This window comes from Chelonia mydas, chromosome 2 (genome assembly GCF_015237465.2).
Source record: "Chelonia mydas isolate rCheMyd1 chromosome 2, rCheMyd1.pri.v2, whole genome shotgun sequence".
Lineage (NCBI taxonomy): Eukaryota > Metazoa > Chordata > Testudines > Cheloniidae > Chelonia > Chelonia mydas.
Window position 1 is genome coordinate 188,823,205 of NC_057850.1, and position 23,841 is coordinate 188,847,045.

Sequence of the window (23,841 nt, forward strand, 5' to 3'; positions counted from 1 at the left end):
CTATGGGGGAGTGTAGAAACTTGTCTCTTTTAGGGTTATGTTGTTCCTTTTGGATGAGCTTCCAGAGATTGCCCACAGAGCCACCCCCTCCTTTGTTCTACAGATTGTCAGTCTCGCAATCTCATATCTCACATGGTGTTACTTGGTACAGCCAACCAAACTACAGTATTGCTTCCTCTTTATATGTCTGAAAATCTATGATAAACTAGATTAGTAATAACTAAAACACTTCACTGCTGATAAAACTTGACTGTGTCTTTTAGCAATTTCCTCTGAAATGACCATTTAGATTAAACAAACACTAGTTTATACCAAGGTACATCTTTTTGTAATGGAAACATTCATTGCTAAGCATACTTGGGACATCATCCACGAGCAAAGTGATTAACAATATAGCTTGAAACTTTAATGTCTGTCAAAACCTATTTCACAAAACAACAATATGAATGCTGTCTGAGGTACAACAATGTGTTAATATTGTGTTTTCTTAATACTGGAATTAAAGCCTGTTTTCCTGGCCAAAATTACTGTCTCAAACTGCACTTCATAACACTGACTTTGGTAACAGTAGCTTGATAAACTGCTCTAAACAATTTATAATCAGTCAGAGCAGATGATTTCTTTAGCTTGGACCAATACCAAATCTGTTAAGAATCCAATTCAATTGCTGTATCTTGCCAGATATTACTTGATAATACAATGTCACTTTGTAGTGACAGACCACAGTTTTGCACATATTCCAAAAGATGCATTTTATAGGATGTGAACTTGGCACTTTAACATTGAACTGCCACTCAAAACTTGTAATCTGTAATGATATCGGTAGACTTGGCAGAATTAGGTTTTTATTTCTTTTTTAATTTTGAAGGATAATATCTATTTTTAAGCATCTTAAAATGTTTATTGATTTAAACTTTCAGTTGTGCAAAATTATGGGTTTTAAGACAATTTTTTTTTATTTTTCAATTTTCAAAATTTCACAGTTGTGGGACATCATGGGAGGGATCAGACAATAATGGTTGACAGTACATGTTCAGATTGAAAATTAAAAGCTTTATAACAGTTAAAACAAAAATTGTCACATAGTAAAAAACATGGTAAATTTTGATCATGAATGGAAATATTTTTTTCAAGTTTGTATGTGTATGGTTGTTTACCGACATTTATCGATTTAATCTAATCCTTCCGAGCTTAACTATCAGAGGCTGAGATTGCACATAACATCCTAAGTGGTTAGTTAAGGAATTGTTTCAAGAAATATGCATGTTGACAACATGCTTTTTAGATCCAAATTTGCAATTTCAATACATTATAATGCAATAGTCAAACAAAGACAAAAGTTGACATTGTAGAAATTGACTGACCAAAGGTTCAGGTTTCACTATCAGTAGACAGTAATTCACAAAGCAAAAGACATCTATAAAGTAGAATCCAATATAGTTGGTTATAGATTTCTGAATCTAAAATGACACATTAAAAATCTAAACCTAAAAGCTAATAAATAAGAATGCATACCAGGCCTGATCGCAAGATGCATGATACACATGGAACTCCTGTTTCTTTTGATGGGTGTTATGCTTCTGGAATCCATTGTAGGAGTAGTGTAATAAACTATCCAGGATTTTTTTCTCTTTTGTTTTGGCTGCAAATATGTTCCAGACCCTCATGAGTCCGTGCTGGTGACAAGAGTATGTCTGTACAGACAATCTTCTGAGAAATCACAAAATATAGAAAACAAGATTTTATATTTGATCTGACTTTTTCAAGAGATGAATGGGAGTTAGTCATGTAGTTTCCATAGGAAGAAAATGGAAAAGGAGATGAGTGGTATGCACGATATGCTGATGTTTTAAATATCCATTATTTCTTTTAAATGAGACACTGTGCCTTATTCATTTCCTATCCTACAGACAGGAGTAGAATGGTGGTGCAGTATCTCAGATACAGCTCTACGGTAATGGTTGGCAAATGTTTACTATTTAATGGTGCCCATTAAAAAGACTTTAGCTTTGACATCACTCAAGGGAGTACAAGGTAGTTAAGCTTCAGAGAAGGAATTGGGAGGGAATCTTCCCTCCTTCTGCCCAAGTTGCCTGTAACCAATGGGAGCATCATGTATATTTGGCATGTTGCTGGAAAACCACATAATCCAGCCTCCCAGAGTGGTCATCACTCTAAAAAGACAGCATTTGCTGTTACTTCACAATGGTACATTAGCTACAACAATTCCCCATTTTTTGTAGTTTAGGAAGTAACCTTGTTAAATGTGTGATATTTGCTAGCAAAAATTGATCTTTAATGGTGACCACATGCGTGTGTTATGGACACAACAGTTTGCTTTTTGTTTCAAGGACAGAAAACTATTTGAATGAAGAATTGATATTAACAAGGGAAAAGGAACAGCTTAAAGAATGGTTAAGTCAGATGTATTCAGGCTGTCAGAGCCTGATGAAATTCATCCTGGAGAACTGAAGGAAGTAGCTGAAGCAACCTCAGAACGGTTAGTGATTTATCTTTTTGAGAGCTCGTGGAGGACGGGTGAGGTCCCAGAGAACTGGAGAAGGGCAAACATAGTATTATTTTTTAAAAAGGCAGCAAAGAGGACCAGGGGAATTATAAACCAGTCAGCTTAACTTCAATACTTGGAAAGATTCTGGAACAAATTATTAAACAATCCGTTTGTAAGCACCTAGAGGATAATAGGTTTAAGTAATAGCCAACATGGATTTGTCAAGGGCATATCGTGCCAAACCAACCTAATTTCCTTCCTTCAAAGGGTCACTGACTCAGTGGATAAGGGGGAAATAGTAGATGCGATTATATCTTGATTTTTAGTAAGGTTTTTGACACAGTTCCACATCACTTTCTCATAAACAAACTAGGGAAATATGGTCTAGATGAAATTACTGTAAGGTGGATGCAAAAATGATTGAAAGACTGTACTAAAAGAACAGTTATCAATGGCTAGCTGTTAAACTGGAAGGACATATCTAGTGGGGTCCTGCAGGGGTCTTTTCTGAGTACTGTCCTAATCAATATTTTCTCTAATGACTTGGATAATGGAGTGAAGAATATACTTGTAAAACTTATAGATAACACCTAGCTGGGAGGGATTGCAAGAGCTTTGAAGGACAAGATTAGAATTCAAAATGACCTCAACAAATTGGTGAATTGGCCTGAAATCAACAAGATGACATTCACTAAAGATAAGTGCAAAGTACTACACTTCAGGAAGAAAAATTAAATGCACAACTACAAAATGGGGAATAACTGGCTAGGGAGTAGTACTGCTGAGAAGGTTCTTGGGGTTATAGTCGGTTAAAACTGAATATGAATCAGCAGTCGCAGAAAAGGCTAATATCATTCTGGGATGTATTAACAAAAATGCTGTATTTAAGACATGGAAGGTAATTCTCCCACTCTAACTGTCACTCATTAGGCCTCAGCTGGAGTACTGTGTCCAGTTCTGGCTGCCACAATTTAGCAAAGATGTAGACAAACTGGAGATAGTCCAGAGGAGAGCAACAAAAATGGTAAAATGGTTTAGAAAACCTGACCTACAAGGAAAGGTTAAAAAAACTGGGCATGTTTAGTCTTGAGAAGAAAAGACTGAGGCCTTGTCTATACTACAGGGGAAATTCAATCTAAGCTACGCAATTTGAGTTACATGAATAGTGTAACTCAAATCGACGTAGATTAGATCTACTTACTGTGGGGTCCAGATTATGCGATGTGGATGGGAGATGCTCTCCCGTCAACTCCCCCTACTCTTCTTGATCTGGTGGAGTACAGGAGTCAACGGGAAAGCAATCCGTGGTCGATTTAGCGGATCTTCACTAGACCCAATAAATCGACCACCGATGCATCGATCACTGCTCATTGATCTCCCGGTAAGTGTAGACAAGCCCTGGAGGGGACCTGATAGCTTCAAATATGGTAAGGGCTGTTATAAAGAGGATGACAACTGAGTGGTCTCCACGTCTATTGAAAGTAGGACAAGAAGCAATGGGCTTAAACCTCAGCAACGGAGATTTAGATTAGATATGAGGAAAAACTTTCTAACTGTTCAGATAATTAAGCACTGGAACAACCTTCCTAAAGAGGTTGAGGAATCCTCATTATTTGAGGTTTTTAAGAACAGCTTAGACAAACACCTGTCAGGGATGGCCTAGGTATATTTGGTCCTTCCTCAGTGCGGGGGGCGGGAGGGGGGGTTGGACCAGATGACCTGCTGAGGTCCCTTTCAGCCCTACATTTCTATGATTATTATGGCTAATTATTTATATTGCAGTTAGCATTCTCAGTATCAGAGCTCCATTGTGTTAGGGGCTGCACAGACACAAGGTAAGAGAGTCCTTGACCCAGACAGCTTTGAATCTGAAGAGACAAAGGGTGGGAGAAATGAAATATTATCATCCCCGTTTAGAGATGAAGTGGGTCATAGAAAAATTAATTGACTAGTCCAAGATCACACAGGAAACGGGGCAGAGCTGAAAAAGTAACCCAGGTCTAGTGAATGCCACTAAATGTCAGTCTTATGGCGAAAGCACTGAACTATCCTCCTTATGTGTTAGAGATCTGCGCAAGAATACTTTGTAGGAGCTCTTGATATTCAGTACCTCCACTCCCCCTACTTTTAATTTTTAACCCTTTAAAAATATCCGTAAAGCTTTACACGTACATTATTTCGCATTCTTTCATTCAAGAATATAGCGATAGGTGGGGTATTCAACAACTGAAGTACTCTTGAGAGCTACTTCAGTTTTATTGCATTTAGTCTGCTCAGCTAGATAATATAGATCTAGTTCCAAGTACTTGCTTTTTCTCAATTTGTATAGTATTGGGATGAAATTGGCACCACAATTTTCTCCACAACAGGGAGTGACATAGATCTCTAAGTAAAACAATTTTTTGAGCTCACAGGAATTGAGAAAATGCTACTTAATTTTCCCTTTGATTTTCTATGATGTTGAAAGATAGTCACCAGATATATGCTGGCTGACCTTGCAACCTTAAATGCTGCACTATGGTGTTATTTCTTGCAGACTATTTGACACACTAAGCTCAGGCTGTGTTTAAAAACTAGAGAACGCATCTGTGTATATCGTGGTACTGCTGTGTAGTCATTTTCATAGATTCATAGATACTAAGGTCAGAAGGGACCATTATGATCATCTAGTCTGACCTCCTGCACAACGGAGGCCACAGAATGTCACCCACCCACTCCTTCGAAAAACCTCTCACCTATGTCTGAGCTATTGAAGTCCTCAAATCGTGGTTTAAAGACTTCAAGGAGCAGAGAATCCTCCAGCAAGTGACCCGTGCCCCATGCTACAGAGGAAGGCGAAAAACCTCCAGGGCCTCTTCCAATCCAATTTTCCTCCAGTGCAAAGTCTTAAATCCCTTGGTTATTTCTGCTGTTGTTTAAGGCCTTGATAACCAACGCAAAACGTTAAGAAAAGAGGGAATAACTCTGCCTTTTCCCCTGAAATGATCTGTCAACACACCATTTAGCAAGAGTTGCAGAGGAGAGATTCAGGGCAACTATATGTTCTCTCAGGGTATCATCAAACCCATACATCTCCAGATTCTGAAATGGAATATCCCACTTTATCCAATAAACCTTCTATGGTACCCAAGGAGAGAAAGTATAGCTTTATCCTACCAGATTTGACAGGACATAATTCAATGTTCCCTCTAATTTTTCCCGTGCATTTGTGGAATTAATTTTGTTATGTGCACCAATATGGAGGTGATGTGTGGTGGGGGTGGAGCTGAGGGGTTCGGAGTGTGGGAGGGGGCTCAGGGCTGGGCAGAGGGTTGGGGTGCAGCGGGGTGAGGGCTCTGGCTGGGGGTGTGGGCTCTGGGGTGGGGCCAGGATGAGGGGTTTGGGGTGCAGGCTGCCCCGGAGCTGCGGCAGGGAGAGAGGACTCCCACCAGGCCTCTCTCCCCATAGCAGCACCTGGACTGTGGGGGAGAAGCACCTCTCCCCGGTTGCTGCAGCTCTGGGGCTGGGGCCGGGGCCGGGGGAGAGGTGCCTCTCCCCGGCCGTAGCAGCTCTGCGGCTGGGGAGAGGCGCTACACCCCATATTCTTCATAGAAATATTGTTATTATATGAATATAGCATAACTAAGATATATATTTACGCAAGATGGGTCATGTAAGGTGTCATTGGAAAGGTTATGATTTGCTGAATGTGATTATCCACTTTGTATGCATATATCATTTCTGTATCTGAAGTTAGGAATATAGACTATGTAACAATGACAACTCTGTGTACTTGGGAACGCCCACCAGACAGCAGGTGGGCCGAATTGCTTCGCCGAATTGCTGCCGAAGACCCGGAGCGGAAGAAGCGGCGGCAGGTCCTTCACTCTGGGTGTGTTTGGCGGCACTGAAGGACCCCCTGCCACCGAAGTGCCGCTGAAAACTCTCGTGGGGGCCCCTGCGGAGCCCGGGGCAAATTGTCCTACTTGCCCCCTCTCTGGGCGGCCCTGATATCTCCCTCCACATTGAGGGAGGGGGTGATTTTTATGAGCTTATGCTATATGGATCTCTATACGGTGCAAGCCAATATAATTTTGGGTTTGCACTCCAGAAGGTGTGTGCACAGGAAAGCTGGGCATTCCCCTAGCTGAGCCCTCCCACAGAGAGCTAATCGCAGACTCTGTATGATTCTCCAGCTGAGTGTGTCCCTACCTGTGTGCGTGTCCTGGAAAGGGGCTTGAGCGCCTGTCACAGTAGCACAGAGTAAGGGAAACCCAGGCTGGTAGGGCAGGCGGATGCAGTGGGACCCCAGCACATCCAGTGGCACCCCAGAAAGGGGGATCCAACCCATCACAGGGGGAGAGGCACTTCTCCCTGGCCGTGGCAGCTCCGGGGCTGGGGGAGAGCATCACTCCCCACCTCTCCTTGCTGCTGCAGGTCCAGGGTTGGGGCCGGGGGAGAGGCATCTCTTTGTGCTGCAGCTCTGAGTGCCTGCACAGCCCTTGATAGGCTGTTGCGCAGCCATGCAGCTTAGACGGAATTTAGGTCATAATTAAGAATTATCATCAGATTGTCTGTGGCACTGCCCCCGCAGCTCCCATTGGCCATGGTTCCTGGCCAATGGGAGCTGCGAAGCCAGCACTCTGGGCAGAGGCAGCCCACAGAGCTGCTTGGCCCCTCCCCCGCCTAGCAGCTGAGCGAGGGGGATGTCGCTGCTTCCGGGGACCCCCTAGGTAAGTGCCGTACAGAGCCTGCCTCACCCTGTCCCATGCCCCAACCCCCTCCGACACCCAAACTCTGCTGCTGGGGGGAGGGGCGACGTGGTGGCCCCAGACTGCCCCAGCAGCGGCCGGTGTGCCTGGCACAGGGGCTGCCTGAGCTGCCCTTGAGCCAGGTGCACCGACCTCTGCAGAAGTCACGGAGGTCACGGAAAGTCACGGAATCCGTGACTTCCATGACCTCCGTGACAAACTCGCAGCCTTAATTATCATCAGATTTTCTGTGGAACTTCACACTAAGTCAGTTGAATATGGAGCATCACTATCTCTGCTGTCTGGAACTACTTTTGAGCATAGGCAGTCTTAGTCGCATCGTGATTTTGTGACATACACAAACGTCTGTTAGGAACGAAATAGAAACTCTGATATTTTTCCACCTGGCTGAAGCTCAGGCTTGAATCCAGGAGCCAAATTATATAATTGTGAAAGAGGGCACAACTGTTTACCTGAATGGAGTGAACCTGCTCATGCCACAAGCGAATTTAGCCCCATGATTGCCGTGGTAATTGACTAGTGCTTTCATTAAGTTAGTACTGGGCTTAAAATGAAAAATCAGTCTTCAGTTCTATTTTAACCAAGTTCCTATACCATGCTGATTACCATGATAACTCATCACCTAATTATTTATGAAAGGCATAGTAGCGGTTAACACACAATACTATCTGAGGAAAAATTGCAGTTTTCCCTGATTTAAAATGGGAAATAATGGCAGTAACTGTGTGTTGATATAGGTTCATGTTGATTTTCAATGGCATCCACTGAAGCTCCCATAGAATGACATCTTTGAGTTATGCATTGGTCTTAGAACAAGCAGGATATTTTTTAACCTTGTGTAAATGTGCTCCCTAAGATGCTCAGACCTGTCTTGATACATTCTGTATATATATTTGTAATGTAAAAATGAAGTGCATTCATGGTTTTCAAGAGTCGATGTCACGGCTATGATGCCAATTTTACTCACTTTATAAAGAAACGTCCCTTTTGGGAGAAGATGCATTATCTCTTAAATAATGGCTATTCACAGGACTCTCCTGAATTTCTCCCACACCCATTTGTGCATGCTAACCCCCCCCCCCCATCTGCATGCACCAATTTATACCAGTATTCATAATTACCTGGGTTCTTAGACTGGGATTTGTAAAGGAGCCTAAAGCAGTTAGGCGTCCAACTCTTATTGAAATTCAGTTGGGCATCCAATCTGGGATTTTCAGAAGCTGTTTTCAATGTTGTGTTTGAATTTTGCAACTGCTATTTAGGAAGCTTCTGTGACAACTTGTCTGGAAATAACATGGAAATATTTAAATGAATTTGGATCACAGATACCAGGATAATGTCTGTCCGTGAGAAAGAATATTGAAGATTCGGATAACAGAGACTTTCTTCTTTTGTTTGGACCTGCTGTTCACCTTTGCTTTCTTCTTGAACTCCACAAGAATATGCTAGAAACGTTTTCCCTCTTCCAATAGCAAAATATACAGAAGATACTAAATAATCTCCCAAACACCTGAGCGCTCTCTCTTTTATAATGTGTTGGGATTAAGCAGCCTATGTGTACATCAATTTTCCTCCAGGCCTGCTAACTATTTCATAAATAATTCTAGCAGTGTAGCAGCATGATAGGCCTTCACATCACTAATTTTCTACCCAGCCAAAAAGTGTCAGGTATTTAATGATGACAATATCTTTGGAAACCAACTTTAATATTATATAAAAGGTATTCTGGTTTACAATTGATTTTACTGAGCTAACCGTTTCCTGGGCATCGTTATTTTATACAATGGGAATAGGGATAGCTATTTCCTTAGAATAAAACAATTTGAGGCCTGTCATAAAAGGCTGAAAGAATATCTTCTCTGCTTCACTTCCCTTTTAACTGCCTCCATAAAACTTAAGGAATTGCAATATAACTTTTGAAACCACTTTCACCAGGGCAGGCCAGAAAATGCTATTTGACAGTATTTAGGAGATTATGTTGTGCTCCATATCAGTGGATTGTTTTGAAATTGTTTCTTTTCTGGCCTTTTTGGCTTATATCCAAAGATCCTATTTTTGAACATCAAGATCTTTAAACAGTTCTCTGCCTCCTCAGCATTTCTTCATTCAACTTTTCATTTCATGTCAATTCTCCTGGGCTCTGACCAGTTCACAAAGTAACTTTGTAGTTCTCAGTGACTCTCTGACTGCCAGTATCAAAAATGTTGTTCTTTGTCTGTCAGACAACTACATTCATATTGCTAAGCATTTGTCCTGAACTTTTAATGTAACTTTGCCAACTATCTCCATCTTTCAGGGTCATCTGTATTATATTTCTGAGGTATCTCACACAAGTCTTCTGAGACAGTTGTATTGTGCTCATGTTCCTATATACAGCTTTGATGCACAATTTGGATTCTGATAATGATGCATTTTGTGCACGTGCAGTTGCTTTGGCTTTTAAAGGGGAACTGGAGGGCTCCATATAACAATCCCCTGAGCCATTCACCTGAAAGGCAGCTGCTAAAATCTGGCTCAGGTTAGTAATGATGGAAACTTGTTACCATTTGATAAGTATTATGTGACTTATGTGGTCTCAGTCCATTTCCTACTGGGACAGGGATCCATAGATTGTTTTATTTATTTATTTATTGCTACCAGAACTATCACATTTGCTGACAATTTGAGCAAAACAGCTAAGGAATGAATAAGGGGGTAGCCTGAACAAAGTTGGAGCATATTGATGGGGCACTTTGAGAAGCTTGCAGTGTGTTGCACCTACTCTTTATGTCCCCAGTTTAACAAAGCACTTGAGCATGTACTAATCCTCATTGCTTCACGTGCTTAAAATTAGACATGTGGTTTGTTGGAGCAAGGCCTAGCTAAATAAATAAGGCTCTTGGCTATAAAATACAGAGGACTTCACTAGCCCCTTATGTGAATAGTATTGTCATTCTGACACTTTTTCATAAATATTTGTTTCACTGAAAATAATTTGGGAGGGGGAAGTGCTTTAAACGATCAAAACTGAGGGAATACTTGCATATGCAGGTATCATATTTGAAATTGCATAGATGTTATGAATTTTGTATCTCACACACAGAACTTGCAAGACTATCAATGTTTCCAGTGTGAAAATTTGTGGCATTTGAAGCAATTATCTGTCAGCCCTCTGTCTGTTTGCTATGGTGCCAATCACCGAAGCCTTTAAGTATTAGAATCTTAAACATTATATTATATATTTGCACCTTATCTGTGTATCTTGCAATGGATATATAGATCTTTGATTAATGTTGCACCCGTATTGCTCAAATGTTATGAACAGGGAGCAAAAGTAGAAATTTATTTAATAGGTCCATGGCTTGCTGTGAAACCAGAGATGATCTACTAATACAGTGGAACTTCTAATTTAAATACAGTCACAGTTCACGTGTCTCTAACATCAAAGCAAAATGGCACAATGCCCAATCAAAAAAAATCAGCCTTAACTCTGCCCCTAGATCTCAACCTGTAGATCGTTGCCTAGTCTCAACCTGTAGATGACAAAATCTCTTATATCCACCCAAACTACATCATATACATTTCCTGCATGGGCTACAAGCTCCCATAAACAGCACCATAGAATATCCTCCAATATATCTATCTATTGTAAACCAAGAGAAACCATAAACTTGATCATCCCCTCTTAACATTCCACTATGGTGAAAAAACTACAATGTATCCCTTCTTATTCTCCATATACAGTCCATCTACAAAACCATTCCCCATCCACTATTCTACTGTCAGTCAGAAAGCTTAGTTTACCTCACCAACTCTCTCTATATACAGACTGGAAACCCAACTAACCTTTCATATCTACCTTCCTAATATAGGTCCTCTGGTTTGGCCAAGCTGTGAAAGGGTTAAGGGTGGCTTAAAACCCTGATCCTGAGGCTGTTATTTAGAACAGCCATAGGGGACTGGCCCCGAAGGAGACCAGAATGGCCCAAAGGGGACACCAGAGGCAGAATAGCTGTCCCCAGTAATCTGTCTTTATCCATTAGACACTGCTAACAGAGTGCATCTTTTGCTCTTTATACAATATAAGGAGCCACACAGGCACCATAGTTAGCAAAATAACCATGTTTGCTAACTATATATAAACAATCAAGGCCTAGCTTCCTATATACACTGTTGCTCTGGCTGAGGTTCTGGTGGCTTCTAGCACAGAGAAGACAGTGAGTGCCACGCATGGCGCATAAACTATTTAAAGGGATACTGGCCAATTTCAGCACATTAACTACTGTAGAGGCCACAGACCTCAGAATACCTTATTGCTAAATTATGTATTTACTATGAATGAGAGGAGTTTACATGCTTATATACATTTTATAGGTTACTGGGTTTCTTTTGAAAGAGCAATATAAAACTTCACAGTTCTCTTTAAGCGTATCTCAGACTTTTCTTCCTTCCTTTAATTGTTAACTGCCATACCTTTAAATGCTTAAATAGGTGTTTTATTTAAAAAAATCTAAAATTCCTTTTGTATATTTTTGTTGTTTTAAACTACAGTTTAAAATTTTTATCATAGAGAATTTCCATATTTTTTTCCAAATAATAGCATGTAATTATGTCTTTTTGTTTTCTAAGAATTGTGTTGTGTTTATAAGGACTTGTGATGTGGTGTTCATCCCACACCAGTCCTGAAAGGGTTAAGGAAGCTGAGAAAGGGCCAGTTAGTGATCCAGGCCACACATGAGGGGTTTGGGCTGAAGAAGATTGGAAGATGGAGCTCAGCTGAGCCGGTGGGGGCTGGGCTAGTATAAAACCAGGAAGCTGGGAACAGAAATGGCTGCAGTGAGGAAGTCTCCAGCCACTCTCTGTACATTAGAGAGGGAAGGAGGGAAAGTGAGGGACCCTGGCCCTGAGGGAAGGGTATACCCAGAAGAGAGAAGGGTGATGAAAGCTTCTAGGAGACAAGTAGGAAGCAGCCCAGGGAGAGAGCAGCAAGGTTGGGGACTGAGTTGTTGTAGGGTGCCTGAGTTGGAACCTGGAGTAGTGGGCAGGTCCAGGTTCCCCTGTCAGCTACTGACAGACTGGCAGTGCGTGGACATCCTGTCCAGTGAGACTCTATACACCGGAAGGGGAAACCACATAGTGACCTAGGTGGAGGGCTGAGTCACAAAGAGGAAGCTTTAGTCCCTAGAGTGAAAGAGGGACCACAGAGTGAGAGAGAAGACAGCAGGTGCAGAGACTTTCAGGTCCAACATCTCCCCTTTCAGAGAGCTGATTCCCAGAACAGCCAGGAGGAGGCACTGCGGCAGTCAAAGAGCCCCCCCCTCCACCCCATGATAGGATTACAAGAGCTTCTGTGGATCTCGGATCCGTAGGAATAATGCTCATGATGAATATTTTTTAAAGGGTGCAGTTTCTATGGCTTTTCAAAGGTCTGCAGGAATGCTAATTTATTAGGAGGAGAAAGAGTAGAGGCCAGGGGATAGATGGGGAGCACAGGAGACCTGAGCTGTGGAGGGCTTCTAGAGAGCTATGGAACAAAGGATTTTAGGAGTTGTACTTGGTCATCAGCTTCCTACTTGTGTCCTCCCACAACTTCTACCATCTTCTCCTTATGGGTCCTCAACTTCCCTCTGCTTCTCTAGGTTCTATTCTTTCATTTCATGGCCCCAAACAGTGGCTCCTATGGTCTTTATCTAAAAGTCAGCATACCTGCTGACCTTTTAAAGTGGGGAGGAGAGCTTTATGTAACAGGGAGACTAAGGCTTTAGGGAGTGATTGGGTATCTTAACTCAGGAAGACTGCCTGGGAATAAGGGAGCAAGGAATAAGAGAGATCCTGCAGAATCCCTGTTCTCAATGTCCCCTCTCATGCCTTCTCCTCATGAAATCTAGTCTGTTCTCAACAGTTTTCCATTAAGTGGAACCTATCCAGTCTGTTGTACGTTCAGTTCTGGTGTGTTGTGTGAGATGATGTCACTGATTGTTGAAGAGCATACGTGTTGTTGGATAAACAATGTGAACAATTTCTCCTCAAACTTCCGCTCCCTCCATTCAGCATATGGATCCAAGTGTTATTTAATAATTTTATGTCTTACCTGTTTGCTGGGCTACATGGCTGCTGTTTGCCCCTCTTGTGGTAATTTGATTGATGTAACCTTGCTGTTTTGGTGGTTGACTTTAACTCCTAAGAATAATTTTGGACTACAAGTTCCTGTGCTGCCATGGTTGAGGTAGTATGGCGCTATAGGCTTGTCTTAAAGGATCAGTACACTCTATTACAGGTAGCATATTCATTTATGTGCCAGCTTCAACTTGTTCCTTTCAGTGTTTTCATAAGAGATTGTCATTGAAAATTGAATCTAGTGCCATGTTTGTCTTTCTCTGTTAGCTTCAGTAACAGTGACCCTTGCTTTTGTATCTTATTATTTGCTTGAAAAATAGCCAAGTTTATGATGGAAATTATTTAACAAAGGAGCCCTGAAAGATCACTTCACTCCATTGTGAATATACAGGAAGATGCTTGCTCTTTAATTTTATTTCTCCTATAATGAGATGGAAAGAGAGTAAATGGAAATCAGTGAATTGCTTTTGGAATTTGTAAGGTGCTCATACTCTATCCTGACGAGAGCAATATAAATCCCCCTATAATGTAGAAATACATACCTTACAAAAATTTAAAAAGCAATTTCAAAAACTATATTAATGCCACATTATTTCTAATATAAATGAATACTGGAGAAAGTTTTCTAATGTCCCATCAACTTGTATCTTTCTACCATTACACTGATTTTAATTCCCTTTTTAGAATTATGATTACTAATTATGTATTCATAGTATGTAGACTTCGTTATTAATGATGATGATATTTTATGGTTCACTTGAACTGGGGAGGGCAATCTTATTGGATTTTCTTTTCTTTTCTAGGTTTTTTTAATATAAATAATGGGTTTCATTGCATAAAACTTTGATCTTTGGAGGGTTCCAATTCTCCTTTGATTCCAACCTCCCATTCCTTTATCCAGGTGAAAATGATTCTTGGATCTCATCTGCACCCCTTCTTGGCAAAGTCAGTCTACATGGTGCATCTAAACAGCACTGCCCCGTCATGAGTCTGAGACACCCCAACTTTAGTTCTCTGTGGAAGTTTGTAGATTCAGCAGTGATTATTGCTGAGGAAGACAGCAGGACAGGAGGAGGATCAAGTGACATGCAACCTGTGAAATTTTTTGTGTACAGTATTACATGTGTATTGTATATCTTTATGCACTGGAGTCTTTCATTGTATAAATTGCATTCTTGTCATATGGGATAAATTATTTTCCACACAAAGATGTGTGTAACACCGTAGGCAGCTAAAAAGTATGTGAGTGCAACAAACAATGCAATAAAAACGTCATGAGTAGAAGGGTTTGTGGTGTTTCTGTCCTCCCAAATGGCACAGGAGTCATTACCTAAAAGTAAATCAGAGATTCCAGGTCTGTGCTCTCTCATGCTGGGACCAGTCTCCCCAGTTCAAAGTCTGTGTCTTCCCAGTGTTCTTGTTGCCTTCAGCATAGATGAGGAAGGAGAGAGGTGGTCTCACTATGCCACTGTCCACTATTTTATACTCTGAATTCATGTTCCAGGGAAGATACTGGCCCAGGCATGTCCTGGTGGGCCTTGCAAAGTCACTTGTGCAACTGTCTCTTACAGAATTGTAAATCTTTTTTACAATTCCCCTGCTGGTCAATGGCTCGTGATGGTCACTTAACACCCATCTGGGTGTGGGCCACCTCCTTTGTTGCCATTGGAGAACTAGGAGTGGGTGACTCCCAGGCTCACAACATATTACAATCACAACCGTATAACAAGATCTCATAACTCCGTATGCAATGATGATATACGTATTTTGACAGAAGAATGAGTTTCAGCAGATTGTGACCTTTCATATGATACCTTGCAAGGCATACCTTGTATGAAATGTCTCAACTATATACCAGTGATAAATACGGGGGGCTACAGGGTGCTACTTTGAGGTATAGCATGTCACAGAGACTGAGGAGTGTTTGAGCCTATACTGTTGACTGTGATGAAATCCAGCATTTGCAGGAGTCAGTTCACCTAGAAAGGTTTCTCTGCTCAGATCTTCTGGCATCAAAATATTTTCCTGTGGAAAGGCTCCAGTTTAAAGATTTCTCTTTCTAACCAGCTCTCACACACAAAACACTCATGCAGGGTTTGAAGATGAAAATATTTTCCATCGGCTTGTTTTTGCTCCATCAGTTTGAATGACAACCACTCGTGTCACTTCTGAAAAATAACAATTAGCATTAATATTGCTTTCTGTTGCTTATTGTAACTCACCACTGTAACAAAGCTCTGTCCTTGCCTCTGTGGGTCCCGTGTTTCCTGGCAGATTTCGCTAGCCTCAGAGGCTCACTGTGACCCTCCACGTAACCCTTCTCTCTCTAGAGAGAAGGGTCACAGTCTACATTTTCATCATAAGCCAGCAAGGGAGGTGAGGAGAAGCTATCCTTCCTTGCATAGTCTCTGTTGTCTCCCAGTCTCAGTGATTAATCAGGGGGCAAAGGTGCGGGCCCGGGCCCACCCTCTACTCCAGGCTCCAGCCCAGGGACCCTAATAGTATCAGCTATGGTAGCTGACCTTTTAGAAACATGATACGTACAATTCCCTGGGCTACTTCACCCACAGCAGCCCTCACTTCCTCAAGCTCCACTTCACCCTTACCTCAGGGCCTCCTTCCTTGTGCCTGATATGGTGTGTACTGCTCAGTCTCTCCAACAGCACAACTTCCTCCCACAGCTCCTGACATCCACCCCCACCTGACTAACTGGGAGGCTTTTAACTAGTTTCAGCCAGCCCCTGATTGGCTTCAGGTGTCCCAATCAACCAAGCGTTCTCCCTGCCTTCTGGAAAGTTCTTAATTGGCCCCAGGTGTCTTAATTGATCTGGAGCAGCTGCCATTTCATTTATCCTGGGACCAGGGATTTGTTTAGCCTGGAGCTAATATATCTATCTCCCACTACTTTTCTATAGCCATCTGGCCTTGCCCCGTCACACCACATACAAAGTAGAATTATGCTACCTGGCTTTCTACTAATTATATGTTTGTCTAGGTGCATTTGCCTTTCTCTTGCATTTATATTTCTATTGGCTTGTTTCAGCTGATCTAAATACATTTTTCAAAAGCCACACGTTTGTTGTGAATCATGCCTCCCAGTGCTACCTCTGTTCGCACAGCTCTGAACGATCCCCAGTGCAGGGCTGTGTATGAATTGCAGTCTAGTCCAAAGCAAAAAGAGTGACTTTCTACTGTATAAGAAAACTCATCTAATCTTTAAAAGTCAAAAAAATATGTGGAGACATGTCCATACGGGTGTGGTGTGTTTTTTTGTTTTTGCACCATTTAGGAAACTGAAAGGGACTACATTTATATTTGGGATAAGGGCATCTGGTAAATATAAATGCATCATCCATGCTTTAGTCCATTTTTCTCTTGGGAGAAGGTTTTAGAAGGAGCGGAAAAGAGCAGAGCAGCCAAAGAAAGGGATTCTTATCACTCTCTCATACTCTGCACGTAACACCATTTTTCCAGCAGTAAGAAATTTGTTTTCAAAAGCAGGCTGTCAGGCTCACTAAGATTCATCAACTCCTACTAGTAATGTAAGCTTGAGCCAAGAGTGACAAGTTTTCTCCCAGGACACTGCGTATCACACAATATAAGCTGCCTTCCGCTGGAATGATTTTTGAGCTACAGTAACACCATGACAATCAACATTTACTGGGATCAGCTAGGCAGAGTTAATGTTGTATTTCTGATCAGTATTATGCTGATGATACTCTCCTCCGTCAGTATCTTTGGAGGAATTCAGAAGCTGAACTTATCCTGCTCTCTTCCCCATTTAGGCTTCCCATGAATAAAATAAGAAACCAACATGCTAAAATAGATATTAAGGTAACCATTTCCTCAGTGGCCTCAATTTGGCCACCAATTTTGCACTCTCAAATAACTGAAGTTGCAATTTTGTGGCTGGAGACGATTGTGGTTGTATTTTTATAGCTGACTGGATAGTTATCTCACCAAGTGATATAAACACATGCTTATTTGCATTTTTTTATAGGATCTGTTTCTACAACCAAGCGTTTTCATAGCACTTTGTACATAAGCACTGTACTGACACTAAGTAGGTGATCTTGTAACACAAAGCATTGCAACAAGTCAAAGGTTTATACCACATCAGCAACTGGCAGTACACGGATCGCAAGGGCAGTTCATAATGTCTGTATCTTCTCCCTCTCTCAACTTTTGACCCACAGGGTCCAGGCCAGTTACCTCTTCCTGGTCCCTCCTGTGTTTCAAACTGTAGGAAATAATCCTAACAAAATGCGTTATGGATGGTGTGAGACAGAGGCCCATTGCTACCAGCTGGCAAAGGTTTCACTGTTCTGTAAGAGAAACTCACTGCACATAGCATAGAAATGTTGTCACGTGAGGTCTCTAATAAAAGCTTTTGTCGTACTGATCCTCGTAATCATTGTGAGGATGGATGGATGGATGGATGGATATTTAAGGAGCTATGTATATGTACTGAAAATATGTTTTAAAGTCTGTGTCTATGGCAGAGCTGACAAATAGGTTTCATCCAGACAGGAGACAAGTTGTGTATCTCTTTGTCAAATATAAATTAAGCACTGTAAGCCAATACAATGGAAGAGCCATTTGCATACAAAGTCAACAGGGGGATGGGAAGACTAAGCCTGTCTGTGGGGCAAAAATGAACTTTGAAGAATATAAAAAATGCAAGGAGACATTTTGCTATCCATTCACTGAGGAAAACTCCTGGTGGATTTGGGGGAGGGGGGCTCCATTAATGCTTGGATCCTGGTTTGTCTGAAATCAGCTAGCTCTGCAAAAGACTGAGCTTTGGGGGGAAATCTACTTTATTATATAGGCAAAGTAACCATTGATAAACCAGGTTTGCATTTTATGATTTTGTTTCAAATGTAGCCATTTCAGTTTCCATTAGCCTTACTATCTCTTAAATCTAAGCTTTTGATAATAAATTTATGGTTCTTTTCACTATAATATCTCAGTGCTGTGGTGTTAGAGGAACTGATTCTCAGTTGAATCAAACAAACTTTGTATGTATTGTCCCCAAGGGTTTAGTGAACCCTGGTAATTTTTGAGATTGTCTGGTGGTTAAGAGCTGGATGCTACAGGGGAATGGTTCAAAGAGTCCCTGGGATTGGGGTGCACCTACTGTTAATCTGCAAGGCAACTTAAGGATGGGCATAGCCCTGAGGACATTGCTTGGATGGCTAACAGACTGGTGGAGTCAGGAAGCTGACACCTTGTTTAGCACCAGCAAGTCTCTCTTGAATGGAGGCAGGGGGTAACAAGGTGGCTCTCAGTCCCGGGCACCCTGAGAAAGCATCACAGATAGAATGGAACTTTCTGAACTTTATAACAGTGCAATGACGGTCAACTTCATGAGTTTGCTGTACCTACCCAGCGATTTCCTGACTTGATCTCAGCCTGCAGGGAGAGTATTCTGTGGTTAGTTTTCCAAGTTTCCTTCCCCCCCCATCTCTCTGCTGCTTCTTCCAGTGTACAGCTGAGATTAGAAATACTTTATATGCTTCCTCTCCATGGACACTCTGAGTTACAATCATTATCAAACTGGAGGCATCAAAGCATATTAATAAATTATACACCAGGCAGATGTACTTTGCATAGATTTGATATCTTAATAAGAAGTTGCAATATATGGTACAGTTAGGTAATCAAGGGATGTTGTGTGAGTAAAACTAAACTGCTAAATTCTAATGTATACATGAACATTTAGACAAATTGAAAGGGCAACATGTCTACCTCATCATTATGACAAATGATATTCATGTTTTGTGCAATTAAGACTATATTATATTCATTATACAGATTAGATTCATAATTGGTGAGATGAATTCTTAAGCCTTATAACTTACTCCTGATTGAAGAGGAAACACTAAAATGAGGCATTGGCAGAATTTGGATGATGGTTTTTACTGAATGTGTTAAGTGCACTGAGCAGGGCACAGCTCCCCTTATCCCTAAATTTAGTCTTAGTCTTAAATATTGTATTCCAGAGTGCTCTGCACTTCACCTAGTCTGCATTGGGTGGACTGGCCTATTGATGTGCCTGTAAGCAGCTTCCATAAGAGCAGCTCCTGAATTTGGGAAGGACAATGGAAGCTTTAGACTACATTTTGTTCCCCTCTCCCCTCTAACCCAAACTCTATCACTCACAATACTGTCAAACCAGAACATTCCAAAGTCAGGAGTCAGGCCGCAAAACAATCATGAAATTGTCTTAAAAATCACCAGACTTTACAAACAATAATTTTTGATTTGTCATCTGGTTTTTGAGACTCTAGGTTTCACATTTCCAACCTTTACTCAGCAACTATGAGAGCCAGAAACTTGCTTTAAAAAAGCAAGCAAGCAAGCTGAGATTCTCATGTATTCACCTGACTCCAGGAGCTGGGGCTTCAAGAAAAACGCTGAATATCATGAATCTCACAATAAAATTGCGAGAGTTAGCACACAGCACTCAAGAAGTGCAGATCAGGTCTGAGGCCACTATCTTTAAGATGTATGTTTCTTTTATGTTTGGTTACTGGCCTACAGTACTCCATAGCCCCCATAGTTATCACCGGTCTTTAATCAGGGAGTGCAGGTAAGTTCCTGGAATGAAAAATAGGTGTATTGAACTGATAACAACACGGGTGGTTTTGTTTATTTTTTGGCTGCAAAGGGACCCTTTTAGCGAGGAGAAGTGAATTGGAAGAATAAGCCTGCCCGTACTCTCAGCAGATTACTACATTGTTTTCAGCCTTCTCTTCTTTGACTAAACCTTAGGGCTTGTCTAAATTGGGGAAGTAGCACCATCTTAAGTTAAAATATGCCTTTAAACAGATATAGTTAAACTGGTGCGAAAAGCTGTAGGGATATTCTGATTTCTGTGTACAAAGGATTATTTCAGTTTAGCTTCAGTCACTTCGGAGCAGGTTTAACTAAACCACAATAAGCCACTCTTATACTGAAATCAGTGACCAAACAGCTTTTTGAAACAGTTTAACTACATCAGTTTAACAGTCGATTAGAGTTATACCAGTACAACTTTCTTGTACAGTACATAGACCTCCAATAGGATTCCAATAGAAACTAAATTAATTTGATATGAAAGCAGCTCCGCTCTTAAAGTAAAAACAATCAAAAGGGATTTGTTTACAATGTGCGAGGAGGGGAGTGCACAGTATTACAGAAGGGATTGCGCTCCCTTTGCATGCTGGTGTGATCTGGGTGGGATTTTGCTTCCTGGGACCCAATCCCAGCCAGATCTATGTCAGGGTGGTGGGTCTCCACAGTAACATGAGCCAATGGCTAAGACAATAGTTGGCACTTAATATATAACAATACTACACCAACGCATTGCACAGATAGGTACGGTATGTGTTTCTATTGTACAGGAAAAACACCAGTGCATTAAACTTTCAGGCTGCCCTAAAGTTTTGTTAGGCTTCCCCAATATATATACTTTATCATTTGATCCTCACTTCTGTTCTAATAACTGATTGCACCTATATGAAGAATTTCATATGGGTCCGATCCTGAATTCTTTTGCATCCTAAATATCCACTGAAATCAACCAGAGCTGTGGGAGCTCAATCAATGCAAAATCTGGCTATTTATAGGTTTAAGTTGAAATTTGGGTTTTTATGTTAATGGCTAAGGTAGTTGTGATTTCCCCTACATTTTCAAAGTAAACATACACAGAGGATAAAATTTTAGCCATTAGTTTTAACTGTTTCGCTGCTCCCACACATACCAACTGCCACCTAATATCCTGCCACAGCATAGATGGTATAGTGGAGATCTGGCAATGAAACAGGTAAAGAAATACAGTTACCCCCTAAGGCGGTGGTGCACAGGTTCCAGAAGGTCAAGGGTTTCTAGTAAGAGAGTAGCTAGAATCTGATCTGATCTGAGAAGCAGATGCCCCTGACAAATGAGCACAGGAAAAAGAAAAAGGGGGAAGAGGTAGCCAAAAAATAAATGGAGTTATCTAATTGCAATATTTCAAGTAAAGGCAATAAAATTGTCTGACTAGGGATGGACTGAAGGCCAGCATTTTCTGTTCTGTACCGCTCTGTTTCATTTGCTATCAATACTAACGTTATGTCTGGATGGCAGTATACACTATATGTAAATTTGCCTTGACAGGGTATAGTCCTAAAGTCTTAGTGGGAGTAGCAGGTTATAAAGGTTGTATTCAAAATAACTAACTAGGTGCAATTAGTGTGTTAAGCTATTACCTCACCCACATTGCCTCTCTGTGTGCAGTTAACACAGATATTAACTTGTACGCTGCTGCTCTTATAAATGAGTGCTTTGCTGTCTTTCTCAGCAAAGCGGTGGCATTCATCCCCTAAGGAAGAATAAGATGACCATCTTCATTTTTGCAAAATGATGGCTACCCACAGCGAGGTCAATAAAAGAAAATTATGGCTTTGTGCTTTGCAACACCAATAAATCTGCAGCGTGTCTTGCATGGAGGCAAAACATGAAAAATAACATCTTGTGGAAAGGTTTCAGAGTAGCAGCCGAATTAGTCTGTATTCGCAAAAAGAAAAGGAGTACTTGTGGCACCTTAGAGACTAACAAATTTATTTGAGCAGAAGCTTTCGTGAGCTACAACTCGCTTCATCGGATGCATTCAGTGGAAAATACAGTGGGGAGATTTAGATACATAGAGAACATGAAACAATGAGTGTTATCATACACACTGTAACCAGAGTGATCACTTAAGGTGAGCTATTACCAGCAGGAGAGCAGGGGGTGGAGGGGAACCTTTTGTAGTGAAAATCAAGGTGGACCATTTCCAGCAGTTGACAAGAACGTCTGAGGAACAGTGAGGGTTCGGGGGGGGGATAAACATGGGTAAATAGTTTTACTTTGTGTAATGACCCATCCACTCCCAGTCTCTATTCAAGCCTAAGTTAACTGTATCCAGTTTACAAATTAATTCCAATTCAGCAGTCTCTCGTTGGAGTCTGTTTTTGAAGTTTTTTTGTTGAAGAATTGCCACTTTTAGGTCTGTAATTGAGTGACCAGAGAGATTGAAGTGTTCTCCGACTGGTTTTTGAATGTTATAATTCTTGACATCTGATTTGTGTCCATTTATTGTTTTACGTAGAGACTGTCCAGTTTGGCCAATGTACATGGCAGAGGGGCATTGCTGGCACATGATGGCATATATCACATTGGTAGATGTGCAGGTGAACGAGCCTCTGATAGTGTGGCTGATGTGATTAGGCCCTATGATGGTGTCCCCTGAATAGATATGTGGACAGAGTTGGCAACGGGCTTTGTTGCAAGGATAGGTTCCTGGGTTAGTGTTTTTGTTGTGTGGTGTGTAGTTGCTGGTGAGTATTTGCTTCAGGTTGGGGGGCTGTCTGTAAGCAAGGACTGGCCTGTCTCCCAAGGTCTGTGAGAGTGATGGGTCGTCCTTCAGGATAGGTTGTAGATCCTTGATGATGCGTTGGAGAGGTTTTAGTTGGGGGCTGAAGGTGATGGCTAGTGGCATTCTGTTATTTTCTTTGTTGGGCCTGTCCTGTAGTAGGTGAATTCTGGGTACTCTTCTGGCTCTATCAATCTGTTTCTTCACTTCAGCAGATGGGTATTGTAGTTGTAAGAATACTTGATATAGATCTTGTAGGTGTTTGTCTCTGTTTGAGGGGTTGGGGCAAATGCGGTTGTATTGTAGAGCTTGGCTGTAGACGTGTGGTGTCGTCTGCTTGAAAGCTGGAGGCATGTAGGTAGGAATAGCAGTCAGTAGGTTTCCGGTATAGGGTGGTGTTTATGTGACCATTGCTTATTAGCACCGTAGTGTCCAGGAAGTGGATCTCTTGTGTGGACTGGTCCAGGCTGAGGTTGATGGTGGGATGGAAATTGTTGAAATCATGGTGGAATTCCTCAAGGGCTTCTTTTCCATGGGTCCAGATGATGAAGATGTCATCAATGTAGCGCAAGTAGAGTAGGGGCATTAGGGGACGAGAGCTGAGGAAGTGTTGTTCTAAGTCAGCCATAAAAATGTTGGCATACTGTGGGGCCATGTGGGTACCCATAGCAGTGCCACTGATTTGAAGGCATACATTGTCCCCAAATGTGAAATAGTTATGGGTGAGGACAAAGTCACAAAGTTCAGCCACCAGGTTAGCCGTGACATTATCGGGGATACTGTTCCTGAGGGCTTGTACTCCATCTTTGTGTGGAATGTTGGTGTAGTGGAAAGACTTCTTTTATAATGCCAGCTGAATGGACTATTGAATGGGAAAACCCTTAGACTGAAACTCCTATAAAGGTTATGATTAATATTCTCTTCTGGAGGTGATCATGCTTACCAGAGCTGCTAGTGGCAATAGTGTATGCACATTAAGAGAATATCTGCATGCTGATGGTCTATCATACTGGCTTGACACAAAAGAGCACTCTCCAGCCCCAAGATTTCAGTCCCTTTTGTTCAGGGCTCCAGTTTTATTTCTTAAAAATAAAGCCATTTAACAC

The 23,841-nt window shown here is 41.5% G+C and overlaps 1 long non-coding RNA gene across 3 annotated transcripts in view; it reads left to right on the plus strand.

The window, feature by feature from the left end:
- The window catches only part of LOC122464328, a 31,722-nt gene extending 17,086 nt beyond the window's left edge, over positions 1-14,636 (plus strand). For all 3 annotated transcript variants that reach the window (XR_006288270.1, XR_006288268.1, XR_006288269.1), the window contains 2 exons: positions 2,352-2,500; positions 14,258-14,636. This is a non-coding gene — a long non-coding RNA (uncharacterized LOC122464328). The remainder of the gene's footprint in view (positions 1-2,351; positions 2,501-14,257) is intronic.
- Positions 14,637-23,841: the final 9,205 nt, after the last annotated feature.